The sequence below is a fragment of the Elephas maximus genome, chromosome 22 (assembly GCF_024166365.1).
Source record: "Elephas maximus indicus isolate mEleMax1 chromosome 22, mEleMax1 primary haplotype, whole genome shotgun sequence".
NCBI classification, from domain to species: domain Eukaryota; kingdom Metazoa; phylum Chordata; class Mammalia; order Proboscidea; family Elephantidae; genus Elephas; species Elephas maximus.
The window spans coordinates 20,612,416-20,619,082 of NC_064840.1; the positions used below are offsets into that span (position 1 = coordinate 20,612,416).

At 46.8% G+C, this 6,667-nt stretch overlaps 1 long non-coding RNA gene across 1 annotated transcript; it reads right to left on the bottom strand.

Moving 5' to 3' along the window:
• Positions 1–720: 720 nt before the first annotated feature.
• On the bottom strand, positions 721–5,320 carry LOC126065657 (uncharacterized). Its single transcript, XR_007514892.1, has 3 exons — positions 4,939–5,320; positions 2,563–2,744; positions 721–912 (listed from the first exon to the last, which is right to left on the bottom strand). It is a non-coding gene; the product is annotated as an uncharacterized LOC126065657 (long non-coding RNA).
• Between the last annotated feature and the right edge of the window lie 1,347 nt (positions 5,321–6,667).

Consider the following 6,667-nt stretch of genomic DNA (forward strand, 5'->3'; position numbering starts at 1 on the left):
ACAGGACTGTTCACAGCTGTTTCTCACATAATTATTGACAGCACCTCCTTTTACTTTTACTTTTAGAAGTGTCTCTATAGGGCGGTAAATTACATGGCCAATCACCAGAATGGGGAGGCTTGGAATAAACAGACAGCTATGACCATCCAGGGGCCCTCGCCTGCCCCTGCCTTCCTTTTAGTGAACAAGAGACACCAAGTGACAGTGAGACAGACCAGGGAGGAACCTGGGCACTCTTAGTGAACCCCTACAGTCCCATGTGGAAGGTGAACATGGAGACCTAGAGGACATGTAGCTTCAGCTGGTGACAGCATCTCTCCTTGCAGGAGCCAGGTGGGAAGCAGCAACTGCTCAGCAGCCAGCAGATGTGGTAGATAATGGCATCTTCTCCACGCTGGACATGTGAAACTGTCAATTTTAAAAGCCAATGATCCTAAATATTGACCTTATTTCCAATGGCCGTCACTGGGCTTAGCTGACACCAATGTCTCCTCCTCCATAACGAACTATTATTGAATGAGCGGAACCACACAGACGGTATTTAGCTGGGAAAGACCCTAAGGTGCTTCTGAAAAGCAAGGCTTCATCCAAACATGACGATTTTTAAACCAAGTTATTCTCTCCTCATTCCTTTAAGGTTAGTCAAAGACTAAAGCAATAAAAATACATTTATTAAATGTTGGCCACTTAATGCCAGTGAGAACCAAATCGTAAGATCCAGCTAGCTTAGGAGCTGCATGTGAGTCTCTGTAATGGTAGAAATGGACTCAAAGATTTCCAGGGTTTGTTACAGCAAAGAGGAAATTACAGAGCCTTTTGCGGATGGGGGAGTTGAAGTAAACTGTGTGAAGTCAGAGGAAAATGAGCCACTCCAATGTCTGTTTTGGGTTTTGTAACTGCCCAGATCCATTTCTTGGAAGGAAGAAAAAAAAAAGAAAACCTCAAATTTATCTATAAAAGGCAGAATAAAATCATTTGAATCCAAAGAAGATCATGGTGCTCTAGTGTCCCATCTAGACTGATAGGCTCTGGTTGTCTTCTCAGCTGCCCACCAAGAAGCCCACCACTAAAAAGTCAGGTTTCTAAAAGCTCCCTGCTCTTGGTGAAGAAATCAACTACAAAGCAGGGGTGAGAGAGTGCTAGTGCCACTAAGCTCAAACCCCCACTCCAGGATCATCATTGCAGAATACATAATTCTCTAATTTACTTATTCACCACTCAAAAGCAAGTTTCCCAGCAGAAATATTAAAGTATCCAAGTAGAAATACATTTGTAATTTAATGAAAAGATTCTCCTTAGAATTTTATTAACAGCTTTGCCAATAAGAAGGTGCATTGGAAAACACCTATCAAATTTGTTCTCTAAAAGCACCCGTCCCCCCACTTCTGCAGTGAGATGGTTGTATTGTGTAATAACAATCTGATGTTAAAAGGGAAACATGTTAGTATGAGCATCTGTGAGAGAAAAGTACAAAAGTTGGAAGATACCCCAAAGAAAAAACTTCAAATTTAAGTGAAAGGGATAGTTGGAAAGACATTAAATTTATTATAACCCCTGTACCTCTACAGGGTCACTATGAGTCGGAATCAACTCAACACTAGTAAGTTCAGTTTTGTGAGTTTTTTTTTTTTTTACCTCTAATATGCATGGTTCTGATACAGCTTGTGGGGGGATCCACTTTCCCCACTACTTTGAGCAGAGTGGAAACAAAATAGCTGTAGTGTAACTCAACATCTGCAGCCTCACCTAGCTCTGAGCCCTTAACATTAGAGTTCAAGATTCAGCAAAGGAATCTTCCTCCTAAAAGCTAACTTTATAACATGTATTTCTAGTCTCTCTTCACAGCGTTCCCCCACCCCACCCCACCCCACACCCATTACTACAATTCTGGGATTTCCTGGTAAAGCGCAGATCATGACATGCATTATTTAAGAACAGTCAGCAAATGAAAAAACTCCTAACTTATCTCCTACCTTGGATATTTGGGAGTAAAAAGAAGGCAGGGCTTTGAAGACCCCTGAAATTAAAGAACACGTGGATCCAATTTCGGTAAGATCCTGTACTTCTCTCACTCACACCTATGTAAACACCATGCTAAAACTGATTATTGTCCAAAGTTTAAAAGTGTAAGCTTTTGGGACATTTTCTTGAGGTCTTGCACTATGTACCTTTCTAAAAAACCAAGAGCTTTCAGTCCACATGACTTCACAGAAAGAGAGAACATTAATTTACAAATTTCTACCCAAGCTGAAAATTGTTTTCAAAACTGTACTCTCAGAACTTTTCTGAAAATCTATGGTTGCTAAACAAACAGGATCATTAACGTTATTTTTTTTTTCACCCACAGAGGGTGTGCCCACAATGAGTTCAACATTCTATTGAGTGATCATCTGTGAGAGAAAAATTGATGTAGTTAGCAAGGCTTGTGGAACTCAACCTTACTTACACCAGAATCTAATGGTCCAGCAATCATGGAATTCTTAGTGAATGGTCAATCTGATACGGAAAGAATATGGTGATCACTAGAGGGTGTCTAACAGAATGGAAGATCAAGTTACTTACCTTGTGCAAAGGGGCACAAGGAATGCTTCTCGCCCACTTGCTTCTATGATCATGACAACTTATCTGGGCTTGATGGTGCAAAATGAACTGTTCCAGGTCACATAAGAAAACTGGATGTCATAACACTGGTCTTTTTACTGCTTAACAAAACTTGCTCTTTTGTGCCAGTGGCCTCACCATGTCTGCAGGAAAGGAGCAGAAATTATGTTAGAATTTCACCAGATTACAAGCATTACCTTCACAAAAGAAAAGCCACAAGAAAGAAAAAAAGAGTGGTATGGCATCTGTCCACTCTCCTAAATAGCAGCCAAGTTGCACATCCAAATTTGCCATAAAGCATATACTAGAGAAACACTTCATACTGTATCAGGGAACGAATTACGAGAAATAAAAATATGCCTAATTCAGAATCCAGAAACAGCTCATCAGTTTAAATTTTAGGAGAAAGATCACAGGAAAGAATGAAGGAAAAGCAATCTTTTAGGATTTGAACAAACCAAACCCATTACCGTCAAGTCAATTCTGACTCACAGTGACCCTATAGGACAGAGCAGAAACTCCCCCATAGGGTTTGCAAGGCTGTAAATATTTACCTAAGCACACTGCATGTCTTAGTTATCTAGTGCTGCTATAACAGAAATACCTCAAGTGGACGGCATCTACAACGAGAAATTCATTTTCTCACAGTCTCGTAGGCTAGAAGTCCAAACTCAGGTCACCAGCTCCAGGGGAAGGCCCTATCTCTCCGCCTGCACTGGAGGAAGGTCCCTCTCATCAATCTTCCCCTGGACTAGGAGCTTCTCAGCACAGGAACCTTGGGTCCAAAGGATAGGCTCTGCTCCTGGTGCCGCTTTCTTGGTGGTATGAGGTCCCCAACTCTCTGTTTGCTTCCCTTTCCTTTTATCTCCAAAGACATTGGCTTAAGACACAACCCAATTTCTAGATTCAGTCTCATCAACATAACTGCTGCTAATCCCACCTCATTACATCATACTGACAGGATTTACAACACATACAAAAATCACATCGGATGACACAATACTGGAATCATAACCTAGCCAGGCTGACAGATTTTTTGGGGGTTACAATTCAATCCATGTCACTGTACATCTTTCTCCCGCAGAGCAGCTGGTGGGTTCAAATTACTGACCTTTTGGTTAGCAGCCAAGCACTTAACCACTGCATCACCAGGGCTCTTTTAGAACTCAGTGGGTACTTAAATATCATTTATTCTAATGCCTCCTTTTATGAATAAAAAAGGCAGAAGTTCAGTTCCTAGTAGAACTCAAGCTGAAGAAAGCCCCAAAACATTTTGTTTTGAAATTTTTTCCTAAGCCAGCCAAGCTTACTCTGCTCACCAGAATACTTCCAAAAGACCATTTACATTAGTGGGGAATTCAAAAGACTCAAGCAATCTTCCTTGTCTCAAGAGCTTTCCAACCGCCTTCTAACATAGACATAATATTCACAGCAACTCAACACCAAACTATCTGCTACTGAGTGATGCTGTTGTCATTAGGTGCCATCCAGTCAATTTTGACTCATAGCAACCCCGAGTCTTAGAGTAGAACTGCCCAGAGGGTTTTCTTGGCTCTATGTGGTGAGAAACATGTAAAATCTGTCTGGGCTAAAGTAGCCAGTGAGTCAAGCCCAGGTCTTGGAAACCAGTAACAAGTATTTAAATAGAAATCAATGTGATGAAAGTGGTGTTTCGGGTGATAATAAATCTGGCAGTGGCACGCTGTATGGTTTAGACAGGAAGAAGCTGAAAGGCAGGTGATGAGCTGAAAAGCTGAGACAGGATCCCATGCCCGAGAAAGGCCTGGAGTGATGATGGCAGCAGCAGTGGGACAGAGGAAAGGGCAACATCAGGGGCTACTCTGGAGGAAAAACCAGAACGTGCTTTCATGGTTCAACTGAACATTCACCACGGCCACTTCCTTAGTAAACCAGGGGGTCCGGGGAGGAGAGGTGACACAGAGCTGGTGTCCCTGGGCTTCCTCCTGGGTCACTTCAGACTCCACACCCCACTGGGTTGTCCACCACATGTGCACGCAGAGCTCTGTCCTTTAGGCCCCGGTCCCACCTGACTCCACACCTCGGGTGAAAGCAGGACAGCAGGCAGGAGGATTGTGAGTACAAGGTTAGCAAAAGAGCAGGGGCTTTCCAGCTCTAATACTCTGAAACGAGGACGCCTGTGGTTTGTCGTACTCCCTCCAAATTGTCAGAAATCTTTCTCTCTCTCTCTCTTTCACACACACACGCACAAATGCAATTACAGAGAAATTATTTTTGTGACCAGGTATCACACCGTCAGTCGCTAGCACAAGGTAACCCAAGGGTGCAGTTTCCAAACGTGAATCCTGGGCCAATGACCTTCTGAAGGATGACACCACTGGACAGTTCAACCCGCTCAGTTCTCGTCGAAGTCTCGGGGCAGAAGACTTGGACACACTTCGCATCCCTGAGACCCCAGGAGTCACTCCAATGCCCTCCACCTGCCGTGCTGACCCCTCTGGGGCTCGGGATCCACCGCAGACACCCCCAAATCCTGCGCCCCTGGAGCTGCGCTGGCGGGGACACTTTCCGATCAGTCCCTGGATTAAAGGATGAGAAATTCAAGGAAAAATGTATGTTGGCTCCTCAGTAACGAGACTATCGCCTACACGGACAACCCGGGGCGAGGCGGCTGAGGAGCTGCTGCCCTTATCAGTCTCCACTCCAAATGCAGGTAAAGTTTCCAACCACTGCTGGCTCAGACCGCCCCGAGCGCGATGGAGGAGGGATCCATGCGGCCACCGTACCCGCCCCCACTCACAGGACCCGCCCCCATGGTGCTCTACAACCAACCAAGGTCACCGGAAGGAGGATGGCACCGCCCACTTCCAGGAGGGGCGTGCCTCCTCGGACTCCACTGCCCGGGATCCCTAGCGCCCTCTCTGGCCGCAGGGAGGGATACAGGTGGGGAGCGGAGGGAGAAGGTGTCCAAGCGCATGCCCCGCCCACCGGTTATCTGACTGGTCACACGGCCACACCCACAAGCTCCTCCGGCCTCGCCCACTTCTCTTCAGAACCTGAGGGAGGGGTCTCAGGCTCAGACACTGACCCCCGCCTCCACAAACATTAGTCCGTATTTTTATCCCCTCAAAACAAATATCAGCTCTCTGAGACCTCATTTCCATCCAAGACTTACGCCGACCTCCTGGCTCCCTGATAGGGCTCCTAGCTCACTGCCTCTGAACTCACTTAGCAGTGCCACAATCCCAATAAAAAAAACCTACCCCAAATTCAAGAAGCCCCCCCCCCAGACCCGTAATTCTATTCTCGGTTTCCCAGAGCGCCTCCAAAAGCACACAAAAAACTCAAACGCCAAGACCGGTCCCAAGTTCTCAAACCGCCCCCTGGCTTCTGAAGCTCCGCCCCTGCCCATTCATACTCTCCAACCACCTTCAGGGACTCCTGAAGCTGCAGCCCTCCCTCCACCTCCCGCCCTCACATTCCTAGTACAGGGTGGCAGGCCCTGGGCGGGGACACAACCAGGTAACCCCCCAGTTGCACACTGTGGTTCTGTTATTGATCCCATTTGCCAGGTGAGAAAGCAGAGGTTCCAGTGTCTCTCCCTTTCAATCTCTGGCCAAAGTCCCTCACCTCTTCGTCAACAAGCTGGCTGTCCTGGGCCTAAATCTCAGAACCTCTGGCTTCCATTCCCACCTCTGCAGCTGTCAGGCCTGCAGACATGGCTGTCCTCTGCCCAGCTGTGCTCTGCCCAGTCACATGCAGGGAACGCACAGTCCCTCAGTGCCTCAGAGCCCAGCCTGGCAGGTGACCACCTCACCCAGCCCTGCCAACAAGGACACCACACACTCCAGACCTCCTGTTCACAGTGGCAACTCGGCTCCTGCATGCCTGCCCATCAGCTACATCTCAGCTGCACCAGGAGGGGGGCTTCCCACTTGCCCAGGGACTGTGGGCCACATCTGGCCCTGAAAACCCAGAGAAGTTTTCTGCCACCCAAGAGGCTGCAACCACACCTTCTCCTGTGAGATCTGAACTTCGTCCTTGGGGTGGAGGCCTCTTCCAGGTGTTCCCATCCTTGGCTACCTCC